The sequence below is a fragment of the Mirounga leonina genome, unplaced genomic scaffold (genome assembly GCF_011800145.1).
Source record: "Mirounga leonina isolate KUSES-001 unplaced genomic scaffold, KU_Mleo_1.0 Mir_129, whole genome shotgun sequence".
Taxonomy (NCBI): Eukaryota; Metazoa; Chordata; class Mammalia; order Carnivora; family Phocidae; genus Mirounga; species Mirounga leonina.
In genome coordinates, this window is record NW_023270323.1 from 74965225 (window position 1) to 74981629 (window position 16405).

General features: G+C 48.3%; 1 protein-coding gene across 8 annotated transcripts in view; it reads left to right on the plus strand.

The window, feature by feature from the left end:
• SLC2A9 (solute carrier family 2 member 9) overlaps positions 1 to 16405 on the plus strand; it is a 221878-nt gene that overhangs the window by 142192 nt on the left and 63281 nt on the right. The gene's annotated exons all lie outside the window — the stretch shown is intronic.

Genomic DNA, 16405 nt, shown 5'->3' on the forward strand with positions numbered 1-16405 from the left:
GATAGCTGCTGAGAGAGACCACAGAGTGCAGTGTTACACGCTGGCCAGGGTCAGGAGCCCCGGTCCTGTCACACCACCTCTCTGAGCTGTGGTTTCTCCACCTGTATAATCAGGACTGGGCGAGATGCTTTCTTCAGGCTGGTCCGGCTCCGGGTTCTGAGGTCAGGACTTGGCACATTGGGACAGAAATGGTGTCGCTGCCAGGGCTCCTGAAAGCAAGTGCATAGGGTCTGCTACCGCCCATGAACGAGCTCACATGACAGGTGATCACAGTTGTCATTGCTGGAGTGGCCTGCTTTCCATCTAAGGGACAGCGAGGTGGCACAGGACAATAAGCACTAACTGGGCTCAAATGTTTCTGACCGTTTGAGTTGCTGTTATGTGCTGGTGTGGGAGGCAGAATAGAATCTCCCTCCTCTGAAGGATGGCTACATCCTAATTCCCAGGACATGTGGATATTGTAGGTTACACGACAATGAACTGAGATCACAGATGGAATTAAGGTTGCTAATCGACTGACTTCTGAGATGGGAAGATAAGCCTGGATTTCCCAATAGGGGCCCATGTAATCACAAGGATTCTTGTCATGGAAAAGCAAGGCAGACGAGAAAGAACCAGATAGGTAGCAGCACGAGAAGGGTTCGGCCCAAGGTTGCTGGCTTTGCAGACAGAGGAGGGGGCCACAAGCCAAGGAATGCAGGCAGACTGGGGAGCCTGGAAGAGGCAAAGAAACCCATCCTCCCCTAGAGCCTCCAGAAGGAACACAGCCCTGACAACATCCTGCCTGTAGTCCACTGAGACCCACTGCGGATTCTTACTTCCAGAACTGTGAGGCTGTCCGAAGTCACCGAGTTTGTAATAATTCATTACAGAAGCACTAGGAAACGAACAGAGGTCAAGTGTGCTGTATCCACTGCCTTAATCCTCACCAAAAAAGCCTCCAATGTTCCTGCTCCTTCTTTTATAGATGAGGAGACAAAGATGCAGAGGGATTCAGGTCACAGAGCTAGCGCCCTGGTTAGCCTTCCCCTCAGGAGGTCAGAAAGAATACTTCAGAAATGTACTGAATGCAGGGGGATGGTCACAAAGGTGTGGGGCAGGGGGCGTCAGGCAGAGCCCCCCACCTCAGCAAACTGCAGCCAGCACATCGTGGCTACAGGGTGGATGCTGGAACTGGGGCACGAATGTGGGTGCTGCCATTGCCAGGAAGGACCCCAGAGCTTTAGTCTCCAAGGCTGAGCAGGGGTCACCACCACTCCTGGTGCTGGAGTTTCAACCAGAGGTAGAAGAGGCTCTTTCTTCCTCCTACTCCTGGACCTGCACCCGCGCCTCTCATGGATGGATCTACCAGGAATCAGCTAGCATGGGAGTCCAGGCAATGTGGTCTGCAGGCCACAGAGTGACTGGGGACTGATCCCAGTGGGCAGAATGTGACACAGCTAGGAAATGGGGGGGGTGCTCCAGGCACATCTCACTCCGGCCCTTTGCACAAGCTCCTTCAACCAGAGGCTCCTCCCTGCAACAGTCCATGTAGGTCTCTGCTGCAGGGGCATCTCCCCAAAAACACCTTCCCCAATTACAGTAGCTCAAACGCTTTCTCTCCTCTTCACTGTCCCTCACCCTAATTTATTTTTCTTCTTAGCACTTAGTACCTGAAATTGTGTATTTATATGCTAATTTGTTTAGCATCTGCTTCCTCCGACGAAAGCTCCCCAAGGGCAGAGACTTTTCCTGTTTTGCTCATAGCTGAAGCCCAGCACCTAGAACAGGGCCTGGCATGTAGTAGGTGCTCCCTGATCGTGTGCGGAAAGAATGAATGAAACCAAAGTTCACCTGACAGCAACACGCTGCTCCTCCAAGCTCTGTGCTTCACGCTCTAGGCGGTCTATGGGCACCAGAATCTTCCTTGCCCTGGGAACACGGAGCAGTTTCAACCCGAGGAGAAGAAGGCGAAGCGGGAAAGACAGGCGTGAGGCAGCTTTATTACCCAGGCCAGCGGTTTTACCAGGGACATGTGTAAGATAATCACTTTGGACCTTCTGATGTTTATGCCTTGGTAGTTTCTACCTCTGCACCCGAGAGGTCTTCCTCAGGGGAGGGATCTTCAAGTCCAAGCAAAGCATATATATAAAGTCCCATTCCAAGTCTCCTTGCAGCCAGTCCCAAGGTGGTGCGGAAGGTATGCGGGTCGGGACGTTTGGGTGTGTGCTCAGAGGGAAGGAACCAGACAAGGAATTTTTACAAAATGTTCAATAAAGACATAGGCTCTTCATGCTTATGAAGACTTCGGTTCAAAGCAGTTTGAGTCAGACATGGAGACTATCTGAACAATGTCTAACAGTGAACTCTCTAAAGAGTTCTCTAAAATCAAATCTCAAGCACAAGGCACTGACATTAGGGTGCTATAGAGACCTATCTTTCGGAATATAGTAGGTGCTCAGTAAATGTGTGTTGAGTACTTGAACAAATAAATGATACCTACTTGAGACGCAGGCAGAGGGTGTCCTAACTGTGCAGTGATGTGAGAGAAGGGAGGACAAATGGACTTACCATGTGGTAAGGGCCTGGGGCACAGAGGCACATGCAGGTGGCCCACCTGTCACAGTGTTCTCCAGCTCTAAGAGATTATGTTCCTACCCTCACATTACAGGTCAGGCCAGGGAGGTTGGTATAACCTGCCAAAGGCCGCTCAGTTAGTAAGTGGTGGGGCCAGTTCTTGAACCCAGGCTTGGCTGGAAACAAAGTCTAAATCTTTGTCTATAAAAGCACAAGAATCTGGGATAGACATGGTGTGGCCCAAAAGCATGAGGACATCTGGTTGTAGTGGAATGTGACTGGAGGGGAGCAGCTGAGCTTAAACCAGGAGGCTTCATCTCGGCTTCAGAAGTTAGAAATGCACTCATGCCAACGCAACAGCTTCATCGTGCTGACGTGGAACTGAGCCCAGATCAGTGAGTCTTGTCTGAAGCCACCAGACAAGTCAGTGGCCGAGCTAGGACAAAGTCCCTTCTCCTGACTCATAGTCCACTGTGCTTGTCATCACCCCCTCCTGTCCCCCAAAGGTAGCAGGAGGGAAGGTTGGGCCAAGGTCTGGGGAGGACCAGCCCTTCCAAACCCATTCAGCTTTGCGATGCTGTCATGCGTTTGATGGTGGCAACGTTTGGGTTCTAACCTGCTAGTCAACTGTGACCGTTTGCAGCCGGCCTCTGCCATTAGCCTTTTGCTCCTGTATCAGTAGTTTGTTGGCACAAGAGTGGCAGTAACTTTTACAGTCTTTGTATCTGGCATATTGGACAGTACCACAAAGCTGAGAGGGAATCTGGACACATCCCCTTCCATAGGGATGAAGAAACTGGAGGTTAAAGGTCAAACTCGCCAGGCCATACCTTACAGGCTTCTTTTTTGTCTTTTTCATAAGTATTACTGACTTCATCTTCTACCTTATAGAAATCAAGGAAAAAACTGAGACAGCATATAAAGCACACAAGCGTGTGTGTGTGTGTGTTATAGGTTAAACTCAGGGCTCTGGAAGGAAAAGGAAGAGCCCTTGCTGATTAAAACAGAGCTACCAAGTGGTAGCTCACTGTGGAGGTTAAGACCTCAGACTTGTGGGGCAAGGTTGGTTGGGTTCAAGTCCCTGCATTGCCATCTGCTAGCTATGTGCAGCCTTTCGCTTGGTTCCCCTGTCTGAGGCACTCATCTTACTGGATTATTTTGAACTTCTAAGTGATTTAATTCACATTAAGGGCTTAGAACAGTGCCTGGAAACTGACTATGTCATGGGAGGCATCCTGTCGTCTTTCAAGTAAGAGATACCAATTAGTGTCTGAGCTTCCTGGCAGCCAGGGCAAGAAAGGAACTGATTCCTCCAGAAAGACTCTCTCTTGCTGAGAAGCAAATCAGTTTCTCAGGAGAGACAGAGTTTACCTACACACAACTCTAAAAACCATTTACTGGGGCACCTGGGTGGCTCAGTCATTAAGCATCTGCCTTCAGCTCAGGTCATGATCCCAGGGTCCTGGGATCGAGCCCCACATCGGGCTCCCTGCTCAGCGGGAAGTCTGCTTCTCCCTCTCCCACTCCCCCTGCTGGTGTTCCTGCTCTCGCTATCTCTCTCTCTGTCAAATAAATAAATAAAATCTTTAAAAACATAAAAAATAATAAAAAATAAACATTTATTACAAGGGACCCTCCAGAGAGGGTCTTGAGACACATAATCAAATCTTAAACTAAAGTTAAAGCAGTTGCAAAATATATTTTTCTATGATTTTTCTTATATGGACCCTCAGTAAGAGCTGAAGCACAAGCCTGAAGTGCAGCTCAGGGAAGGCCATTGTAATGGAGTCTGAGTTATGAGTAACCTCCTGGAGTCACTGTTCATTGCATGCCCACTTATTTTTGGAGTTTTTATTGTGTACCAGGCATGTACTAAGCCCAGGGGATAAAATATGGAGCAAAACCAGACTGGGCCCCTGATTCCTGAAGCAAGCAGTCAGTGAGAGGGTCTGACAGGACCCAGGTCACCTCACAGATGAGTGTGAGTTGGCCCCATGCCGGGAGCTATGAGGGAAAGAGCACAGAGCTCCATGGGACTGGCAGGGGGACACCGGGGAGGGCTTCCTGAAAAAGGCAGCAGTTGTGCTGGGGTGGAAAGATGAGTTGACATAAGAGAGTAAAGGAACAAGGCAGGAATCCATCCACAGCTCAAGGGTTGATCATAAACCCATGAATACATATGGCCAGGAAGGATGCCTGTTTTTGTTGTGGTCATTTGCTTGCTTGTTTTTTTTTTTCTTTTCTTTTAGTAAGTACTTCCACTATTCCTACCTCGGAAAGCTACCACTGATAACTGTTGTCCATCAGGGATAATCCCTGGCTTATCACCTGATAGACACATGTCGTTTGAGTCTCACGAGTACCTTCTGAAACACATAGTAGCCTTCTATGAACATTGGCTAGTCTTGTTCACATTGCCATTATTCACTCTATTTCCTTACAGAAGACAGCCGAGGTTTTAGCTGCCAAGTGACTCCCCAGGTCACGCAGGGTAAATCTGTTGTGCCCCGCCTCTCTCTCACCCCAGTGTTAGTTAGCCCTTGGCCACCTTGCTATTTTGCCTGTTTCAGCCACAGCTTGTTGAAGACCAGTTGACTGTGTAGCCGTGCGTTTATTTCTGGGCTCTCTATTCTGTTCCACTGGTCTATTATGTCTGTCTTTTTTATGCCAGTACCATACTGTTTGAATTATGGTAGCTCTGCAGCATATTTTGAAATCAGGAACCCTGACGGCTCTGCTTTGTTCTTTCTCAAGTTGTTTTGGCCACTCATGGTCTTTTGTGGTTCCATATGAATTGTAATATTTTTTTTTTCTATTTCTGTAAAATATGCCATTGAGATTTTAATAAGATGGCATTGAATCTGTTAATGGCCTTGGGTAATACGGTCATTTTAACAATCTTAAATCTTTCAACCATGAACACAGGGTGTCTTTCCATTTCTTTATGTCCCCTTTAATTTCTTTCATCAGTGTTTTATAATTTTCAGTGTAAAAGTCTTTCTTCTCCTTACGTAATCTTGTTCCTAAGTATTTTCTTCTCTTTGATGCTATTGTAAAGGGGATTATTTTTTCTAATTTCCTCTTAGGGTAGTTTGCTGTTCATGTATAGAAATGCAGCTGATTTTTGCACGTTGATTTTGTATCCTGCAACTTGACTGAATCTATGTGTTTAGTTCCAACAGTATTTCGGGTGAAGTCATTGGGGTTTTATATATCTAAGATCATGTTGTCTGCAAACAAGGATGATTTTACTTCTTCCTTTCCAATTTGGATGTCTTTTCTTTCCTTTTCTCACTTAATTGCTCTGGCTAGGACTTCTGAATAGAAGTCATGAGAGTGGGTATCCTTGTCTTGTTCCTGACCTCAGAGAAAAGACTTTCAGTTTCTCACTGTTGAGCATGTTGTTGGCTGTGGGCTGTAATGTCTTCTGGATAGAGGATAACTATAAAACTGGGTATCTTTATGCAAAAGAATGAAGTTAGACCCTTAGCTTACACCATACACAAAAATCAACTCAAAATAAATTATAGACTTAAACGTAAGACCTGAAACCATAAAATTCCTAGAAGAAAACAAAAGGAGAAAGCTTCCTAATATTGGTTTTGGCAGGGATTTCTTGGATATGACACCAAGAACATAGGCAACAAAAGCAAAAATGGATAAGGGGAACTACATCAAATTAAAAGGCATCTGTACAGCAAAGGAAATAATCAACAGAGTGCAAAGGTAACCTATGGAATGGTAGAAAATATTAGCAAACCGTATATCTGATAAGGGGCTAATAATAGCCAAAAAAATGAGGAACTTTTGCAATTCAATAGCCAAAAATCTAGTAACCTTATTTAAAAATGGGCAAAGAACTTGGATAGATATTTCTCCAAAGAAGACATACTTTACCAATGGATATGTGGAAAAAAATTCAACATTGCTATGATCAGGGAAATGCAAATCAAAACCACAGTGAGATATCACTTCACATCACCAGAATAGCTAGTATCAAAAACTCAAAAGGCAAGTGTTAGTGAGGACATGGAGAAATTGGAACCCTTGCACACTGTTGGCGGGAATGCAAAATGGTGCAACCACTATAGAAAACAGTAGGAAGTCTCCAGAAAATGAAAAATAGAAATACCATATGACCATCGGTCCCACATCCGGGCATTTATCCAAAAGCATTGAAATCAAGATCTCAAAGAGATATTAGCACTCTTAGATGTTCAATGCAGCACCATTCACAGTAGCCAAGATGTGTAAAAAACCTACATGTCCATTGATAAATGAACATATAAAGAAGATGTGGGGGGCGCCTGGGCGGCTCAGATGGTTAAGCATCTGCCTTCGGCTCAGGTCATGATCCCAGGGTGCTGGGATCGAGTCCCACATCGGGCTCCTGACTCAGTGGGGAGTCTGCTTCTTCCTCTCCCTCTGCCTCTCCCACTGCTCATGCTCTCTCTCTCTCTCTCTGTATCTCTGTGTCTCAAATGAATAAATAAAATCTTTAAAAAAAAAAAAAAAGATGTGGTATACACATGCAATGGACTATTATTCAGCTTTAAAAAAGAAGGGAATCCTGCAGTGTGTGACTGGATGAACCTGGTGGACCTTATGCTGCGTGAAATAAGCCAGTCACAGGAGGGAGAGTGCTGCCTGACCTCACGCACTTAAAGTATCCAAAACAGTCAAGTTCATAGAACCAAACTGGAGTAGTGGTTGCAGGGGCTGTGGGGGAGGGGGAAGTGGGGAGTTGCAATCAGTGGGTATAAAGCTTATGCAAGATGGATAAATTCGAGACGTCTGCTGTACAACACTGTGTCTATTGTGCACTTAAATCCTGCATTGTGCACTTACAAAGGTGTTCCGTGGCAAATCTCATGTTCAGTGTCCTTACCATAAGAGAATAATTTGTTTATCTTAGTAATAATAAATTATTCATTCACTAATGGAAAAAAATAAGGTACAGCTGTAGAGATCCTGACAATATGAATGTAGCTGCTAATTGCATTACATGCAGAAACAACCCTTGCAAAGGCAGAATGCCAGCAGACATCTAAAGAGCACTCTGGGGAAAGAGGACTTCCCATCTGCCTAATGGCCTGACCTAACCTCTCGGACAAGGGATGCATGATACAAGATCTGCTCTCAGCGACCGCCTCCTGGCAGGATCAGGTGCAAGTCATGCTTGCACCAACCCAGGCACGCAGCACCATGGGGGCCGGAATGGCAGCTCTGCCGTGTGACTTGGACACATCGCTTCATCCCGCTGAGCCTCAGTTTCCCCATCTGTTAAAAGGCAAGTAGGAGCACTGAACTTGTGGGGGTTTCCTGAGGTTCCTGCAGGCCCCGCATTCAGCACTATCCACCTGGAGTTGCAGTGAGATGTGTTCTGTCTCCCCCTAAAGGACTCCTTCTGAGCAGAAACTGTGCCTTTTTCTTCCCCTAACACAGGACCCTTTTGCATCCCCCCACACATAGCAAGCTCTAAAAAGCTGCAGGTTAGTTGAAATGAACTGAATTTGGTTCTGTTAGCTTTTCATCTCTGTGGTTTCTTTTCATCATTCGTTGAGGTGTGTGCAAAGAAAGATCAAGCTGGGGGGCACCTGGGTGGCTCAGTTGGTTGAGCGACTGCCTTCGGCTCAGGTCATGATCCTGGAGTCCCTGGATCGAGTCCCGCATCGGGCTCCTCGCCTGCTTCTCCCTCTAACCCTCCCCTCTCTTATGTACTCTCTCTCTCTCTCATTCTCGCTCTCTCAAATAAATAAATAAGTCTTTTAAAAAAAAAAAGAAAGATCAAGCTGGAACACTGACTCCCTCACCTTCTACCTGTGATCTCTGGTACATTTCCCAATTCCTCTGAGGCTCAGAGAACAGAACAACACTAGGTTATCTCGATGAGGTCTGTAAGACACCTAGCCCAAAGTCTGGCACATAGTAGGTACACAATAATGTTGCCTCCCCTGCCTGCTTGGTCTCTTGACTCCCCTTGTATGAAGACAAGTCTTTAACTGGTACAAGATCTGATTACATAAGAATTTTCTCTCCCAGCCCAGAAATTGACTGCACCACCCAGAGGATTTTCTCTCCACTTGGGAAATGAAAATTCTCATTCCTTCTTCAAGTTCTTTGGAATTAGTGATTAGAACATGGCCAGGAATATGAGGTGTGAGCCATGGGAAGCCTTTACTTCAAGTGCAAGGGCAAGAGTGGGAGCCTGAGCAGGGAGAGGACCCAAGTAGATCAGATGAACTATTTAAGTGACTTGGAGATTCAAGAGAACAGACCCCTCCTGGAGGGTTATTTTCCATAAGCAAATGTCCTTTTGAAATGGACTCACTGACTATGAATTTCTAAGGCCATTTCCTCTCTCTCCATGGACAGCTAGCTAAAATTGAAAGTGTCTGTCCTGTCTGCTCCCTGCCCCCTAGATGCCCTCATCTCGTTCTCTCGCAGGCTTTCATGGAACCTGAACACTTCTTGGGTTCTCCACTTGCTTAAGAGACCTCGTCCTTCTTCCTGTTCAATGCTTAGTTCCCTCCCACAGTATCTCTGACAGGTAGTCATCATGCCTTTCCTTGCACACCTTCAGGGATGGGGAGCTCACTGTTTGTGAAACCGCCCGATCTTCCCTTGGCCACATCAGTCAGTTCCTCCTCGTGGTGAGCTGACTTCTGACGGACGCATCACAGCTGCTGCCATTGGTCCTCGTTCTGACCTCAGAGCCAAAGAGTCTAAACTTATCCACATCTAGGCTTCTCCTCCCAGAGGATCTCCTTCTTCAGACTAAGCAAATATGAGGAGGGACCAGTTACATCCATCCAACGTGGTCTGAGCACCTGCTGCATGCCAGGCCCTGAATAAGACCCAGCCTCTGGCAGGAGGTGTCATAAGCCTTACACCAGCGTAAGCACCTGCCTTGATCTGGTAGGACCACAGTGATGACAGGAGCATCATTGAGAGCCATTTACCAGCCTCAGGACACCCCCGACACTGCACTAATGTGCTTTGTCCCCTCCCTGCATGGTTTCCTGCCCCTTTGTGAGTAGGGTCCCCACTCCAGAGGCAGATTCCAGGCCTTCCTCTAGAGATTGGAAGGAAGGGAATGTTACTTAGGGGCTCTGGGTGAAAAAAGAATCCAAGAGTTAATTCAAACCAATCTTCTCTGTGCTTCCAAAGTGTAATGAAATTGGTGCTGATTTACAACTCAGGCCTTTGGCTCAGTCAGATGCAGGTGATGGGCAAATGGATGGGTGAGATGAAGCCTGAGCTTGCTTCTAGGCTCTTCAAGAATTCAGGATATGGACTGAAGACTTAGGAAGGAAGGCAGGGAAAGAAGGAAGGAAGGAAGCAGTAAGGGGGCGGGGGGAAGGAGGGAAGATCTGAAAGTTGTGGTTCTAAATTCCCAGGGATCGTAACCGAGCATCCAGAGCAAGGGTTTTAGAGCCCTTGCTGGGGCTCTGCTCCCAGCTGCTCCATTTACCAGGGCTGACAGCAGGGGTTTCCTCTGATGTCCCCATCACACCATCACACCCGAATCGTGATGAGAGCTCAAAAAGAACCTCAGAAAACAATGTAGATCCAAACGGAAGGCGGCAGCAAGGCTGGCTGAACTTAACACACTTGGAATTTGGTATTTGTTCTGCAGTCCCATCTGCTAGGAATGCAGTGTTGGGGATTGGGGGGGGGGCGCTGGAGCAGGTAGATGTCCACCCTCCCAGCTTCACTCCTTTGTTCCTGCAAAATCAGGAGACAATGTTGCCTTTTTATGTTTTGACTACCATGATTTAGCAAAACCCACTGAAACTCTTCATCTGGAGTATTTTCAAACAGGAACGCTTTTGAAACTGTTTGCAGGGATTTTGTTTTTTAATGTGCAGATGTGGGAATTTGACCTGGTGACCCGTGTGCGGCACTTTGGGTCCCAGGCCACATGGTGATGGCACCGTTTCCACAAATCTCTTTCCACAGAGCAATCTCCTTTGAAAAGCTGCTACTTTTCTCACTCTCCTTAAAATGCCACCTTTACTTGGAAGAGGTGGATTATTTATGTCTTAAGTTTTCGAACCTCGGCCAGGCAGCCTGCTGTTGGGAAGCTGACAGTGGGCTCGCACCTGGAGCAGAGGTGGTTGCTGGCTCCTGTCTTTGTGCAGAAACCTCAGTCTTACCTTAATTCGTGCCTTCTTTGGAGGATTCTTTATATGCTGCCTGTACGTTCAGCAGAGTTAATTCAATTAGAACCAAACACTACCATTCCCAAGTCCAGACCAGTCAATGGGACACGTAAGCTGAAATGTATCGCTCTAGACTGAAAGCAAAGGTGAGGGGCCCCCTGTCAGCCCCTTTTCGTGGCAGAGCCCCCATTACCCTCATGTGGTTCGTGGGAAGGCTCCAGGGTCAGTCCATAATGAGATGTTGTAACAGTACAAACAGGACTTCCAGTGTCTTCTACTGCATCCCCCGCTGTGGATCCCACTGCTGTCGGTAATAAACTCAAACTTCAATCCCAGTTGCTGCTGAAAATAAATGCTTCGGTGAAACCTCTTAGTTTTAGAAGCCCTGAGCCCCACTCCGAGCGGAAGAGGAGCTCCGTACTGTGCTGGGCACAAGACTGCAAAGGCCCATGGCCCCACGTCCTCCTGGCGTCCCTTTGCCTGCCTTGTCACAGGCCCTCCAGGTCACACGAAGGAAGTCCCCAGGCTGCTGTGCACTTTGCTTTAGCAGGAGGCGAGAAATGCTAACAGAGGCCATCCAGGGCAGTAGCCGCCTAACAAAGCACCGCAAACCGGGGACTTAAAACAGGAGGGGTTCTCTCCCCGTTCTGGAGACCAGGAGTCCAAAGTCAACCTGTAAGCAAGACCTGCTTCTTCTCGCGGATTCTGGCATGTGCCCGCCAACCTTGGCCTCCTGTGGCTTTAGTCTCCAGGCTCTGCCTCCATTCGCATGGGGCCGTCTTCCCTGTGTGTCTGTCTCGGTGTCTCTTCTCCTCTTATTAAGGGCCCATCCTACTCCGGTGTGACCTCATCTTAACTGACAATCACATCTGCAAAGACCCTGTTTCCAGATAAGGTCACATTCACAGTTACCAGGTTAGGACTTCGACATCTGTTTATGGGGACACAATTCAACCCACAATGGAAGGTTATAGCATTTTGTACCATTTGTCAGCCTAAAAAGGAAGAAAAAAGAGAAGAAGGAAGGGGTGAGGGGTATAGCAAGTGCCTCCTGGAACAGTTCACGGACCTCCAGTGCTCGTCGCCCGTTAAGAGCAGTTGTGTCCGAGGACCTCGTGTGTGCTGACATTTACTACCGCAGACAGCCCCGATGCTGCTCTGTCCATCTTACAGATAAGGAAACTGAGGCACAGAAACATCAAGAACCTCACGTGGCATCAGACTAGGTGACAAGGAGAGAAGCGAGGATCTGAGCCCCAGGCAGTGTGGCCCCAGAGCCGGGGCCCTTAACCACCCTGCCACGGCAGTACCTGCCTGGTCACAGGTGCACGCAGACCAGGCGGGCGTTACTGCGCCAGATGGTCTGGAACCGGAGGAAGCAGAGGTGTGTGAGGCACTCAAGACGGGCCCAGGCGCCAGGCTAGTGGGCAGCAGATGCCAGACAGAGCCCCATCATCTGTCCCCACCACCCACCGCCCACCTCCACCTTTCCTCTCTGCCGCACACCTCTCCACATTTTGCTCGGGGCGTGGCGCTGGTAGGTATTTGAGGGCCCGATGTGGGCTGCAGTCCGCTTCCAGCTCTTTTCTCTGAGTTGGCCAGGCACAGGCAGAACCTCAGACACCGCTCCACTGATCTGGAAACTTCAGATATGTGAGTCAGACCAAGCCAAGAGCACCTGCTCGCCTTCATTTCTTCATTTCGTACCGCCAGTGTGAAACTGGGCTGGCAGAGTGTCGGGGCTCAGCCCTTGACGATCATGAAGGAAGGGAGCTCGGAGCTCTACGGGACTGCACTCATGTCCCTAACCGGCACACCAGCCCACTTCCAAATCCCTGAGGCCATCCAGGCTCTGGCCAGGAGCAGGCGCCCAGGCCCACCCGGTGGAGGTCGAGGCCTGTGTTGTCCACCTGGGTACAGCTGACATGTGGCATGTGAGCCACCTCCCCGCTCTGCCACATTCTGCCCTGAGCCAGCATCCACACCCTTCCTCACTGGGCAGGGGGGACAACCTGGATCTCTTGGATCTCTTGCAGTCGAGTTCCAGGCAGCCATGAACACTCAGGCAGAATTAGCTGCCAGGATAGTCCTGTCCTGCAATCTGGTGCACCCAGAGAGGCAGCCCCCAGGAAGGCCCTTGCCTAGAAGCCAGACCGACCTTTAGCGAAGCCCATGGGCCCCACCCCAGTGGGCTTCCCAACCGACGTGGGACACTCAGTGAGCACCTTCCAGGGCGGGGCACCTCTCCAGGTGTATGCCCATTACCTGGTCTGCAAGCCACAGCCTACAGGCCAGGCGTTATTAGGGCACAGAGAGGCTGAGCAATTCAGCCACGGTCGCCCAGCCAGGACATGGCATAGCAAGGGCTCCAGCCCTAGCAGCCTGGTTCTAGAGCTTAAACCTTGGGTTTGTGGCTACTCAGTTGGAGTTTGTGGTCCCTGTCCCTTCCAGCCCTTCCTCCTAGACCTCAGACAGCACTGGGCAGACACACCCCAAATTTGCCCTTTTTAGATTTTGCATGATGCTGGCGTCACTCGTCCATGCAAGGGGACATTATGGGTGTTGCATCCACAGTGAGCCAGGCTCTGGGCTACTGCTCTGCATCCTTGCCCTGAGGAGCTGTCATAATGACCAGAGACATAGGTGGGCTGAGGTCAGCCCCACCTGGCAAGAGGAGCACTCTAAGGCCTGAGAGATCAGATGATTTTCCCATGTCACACCGAAAGCGAGTGGTGGGAGTTGGGGGGGAGCTACCTCTGTCTAATTAAAATGGCTCTGTGTTAGTTTTCTTTGGCTGTTCTAACAAATTACCACAAACCTAGTGGCTTAAAATGATACAGGAATACGTGAAAGAAATTTGGTACTTACTTAGTGATTTAGTTTGAGCTGCTGGGTCACGCCTTATCTGAAGCAAGATTTTTCAGCAATTCCTTTAAAAAAAAAAAAAACAATTTATTATCTTACAGTTCTGGAGGTCAGAACTCCAAAAGAGGTCTCACTGGGCTAAAACCGAGGTGTTACAAGGTCTCCGGCTTCCAGAGGCACCCCCATTCCTTGGCTCATGACCCCTCCTCCATCTTTAAAGTGCATCCCCTCCATTCTCTGTTTCTAACACATCTTCTCCGACTCTGACCTCCTGCCTCCCTCTTACAGGGATCCTCATAACAACACTGAGCCCACCCAAATAATCCAGGATAACCTCCCCATCACAGGATCCTTAACTCGATCATATCTGCGAAGCCCCTGTGGCCATATCAGCTAACCTATGAGCAGGTTCTGGGGACTAGAATATGGATTTATTTGGGAGGACATTTGGGCTCTTTCTGCTTTTCATGATGTGATATTTGCCTCTACTCTCTGATCCATGTCCTCCATTGGGATTCTTCCTCCAGGCCATGGGGACATCCTGGATTCACTCCCACTGCGACACATGTCACATAGAATTAGAATAAAATTTCTTGACGATCCTCTGCAGGTTGTGAGTAGGTGCTCCAGCAAATATATGCAGGAAATGTGGAGCAAAACAAAAATTAAATGGGTGTCTTTATGCAGGACTTATCAGAACGTTTATTATGTAATTAACGTGACATTTGAACCAAGAGATAGAGTGTACAATGCTACTAAACTTCTTTGACCAAGGCATTTTATTCTACGGAGCTTCTCTGGGTATCGGCATTCCACAGAATGCACGTTAGGAAAAGTGGGTGACCGATGAGGACACTGCCTGTGCAGGGTCTGTAGCTTCTGTCCCTCCAGCTGCTGTACTTGGCACGCTGCCTGGAGCTCGTACGTGCCGAGAATTGGGCCTGGGTGGGGCCCTGAGACTGTCCCTTAAAAAAGCCAGTGCTTCTCCCCCAAGGGCTGTGTGCTCCTGAGCATCAGCCTGGGGAGCCTGAAACTCAACTGTCCGCCAGTCAGCAGGGCCTGGCAGTGCCAACCTCCCCCCCATCCCCGTCCCCAGAGCATCCCGGACGGCGGTCAGGCCCAGCTCAGGTGGGCCTAGAAGCTGAGGCAGTGGAGGATGTGAGGCCATGTCTCCACTTGACCGCAGGAGTGTGGCCTCCGGAGAGAGGATGGCATTAGGATTTATCACAGGAGGCCGCCCGCCCCCTTCCTGCCCTCTTCATCCATCAGTGAGTGGTGCATCTCCGTGTCTGCCATGATACTCTCCCTCACCAGATACTCTTCTTCACCCAGTCACAGGAAACTTGAAGAGGGGTGTGTGGAGGGGCACCTGGGTAGCTCAGTTGGTTAAGCGTTTGCCTTTGGCTCAGGTCATGATCTCAGGGTCCTGGGACTGAGCTCCACATCGGACTCTCTGCTTAGAGGGGCGTCTGCTTGGGATTCTCTTTCCCTCTGCCCCCCCCCCACACTCTCTCTCTCTAAAATAAATAAATCAATCTTTAAAAAAATAAAGGATGTGGAGCAAGTAGAAACTATTTTTATGAACACATATACAGCAGGTAATTAAATCGATGCTTTAAAAGAAGGAGATCACAGCTTTTAAGAAAGAAGAGAGATTTTGTTCCAGGAAACTCTGTTAAAGAGCTGAGCATCAAATTTAGCTGAGAGCTTCCTGGCAGCCAAGGTGGGAAAGGAAAAAAAAAATAGGCTATAAATTTCTCTTTATTGTACATGGAAAGCATGTATGTCAGGAAGGAGAAAGAAATATTTTTCTGCCCTAAAACTTTAGGATGACTTTATCAAATGAGTGTTGCGTTTTGAACTTTGAGACAGTGTTAACAATACTATGGTGTAGTGAATGATGTGGAAACGTCACTCATTTGGCTACTTCTTCCATTTATCCATAATAAAATACTAAGAAAAGTATTAAATCATCACTTACAAAAGAAAGATTCGGAAGCCGTTTTCAGTGTACTACTGGAAATAACACCCAGAGGCTTCATGGGCTTGCTTTTTGTAGAATCTGGAGCAAGTTTAATAGCCTTTATTTTCCTGCTACTTAAGAAGAGCAATTTCACATGCCCTGCAGTGCAGAGCAGTGTTTTCAAGGATGATGCCCACTGTGTCTGGGATGGACTGTCCACAGGAGCCGTCACCAAAGCCACCTCTCTCTGTAGGAGGATAGATACTAGAGCACTGGATATTTAAATCCGTGTTCTAAAAGTGTCTCCTATTATCTGATTATCATGATCTCAGGGGTCTAATCAGTCCGCCCACCTTTGCATCTATATACATGGAGGTTTGCACAATTAAGGGCTTGGTAACAAATGGCAGGTTCCCTGAGGCTGGAAATTTGCAGTGTTCAGCCTGGAAAAGGCGTAAGTCACAAGGGTAATTTTGAATCCTGGGAAGACTAGCTCTTTGAGAATATGTCCACCCACGGTTCCTGTGTTCCCCAGGGTCATATGGAAAGGGCCTTGGAGGGCATTTAGTTCAGTTCTCCTCCCGATGATAGAATCTACTCCCAGCATCCTGGCCAAGTGGCAGGCAGTCTGACCATCTGAATACCTCCAGCAAGGATGAGTACCCAGGGCCAGGCAGATGGGAGGCACTGAATAAATATTTATCAAAAGAACACCTCCTGTGTGCGAAGCTCTGAGCTAGGGGTTAGTGTGTATACATCATCCCATTACTAACAGAGCCATGTGAGGCAGGAATGGTTACAAACAATGGACCGATGCACTGTGATCGCAATGGGACTTGAACCCTGGATGTGCTCC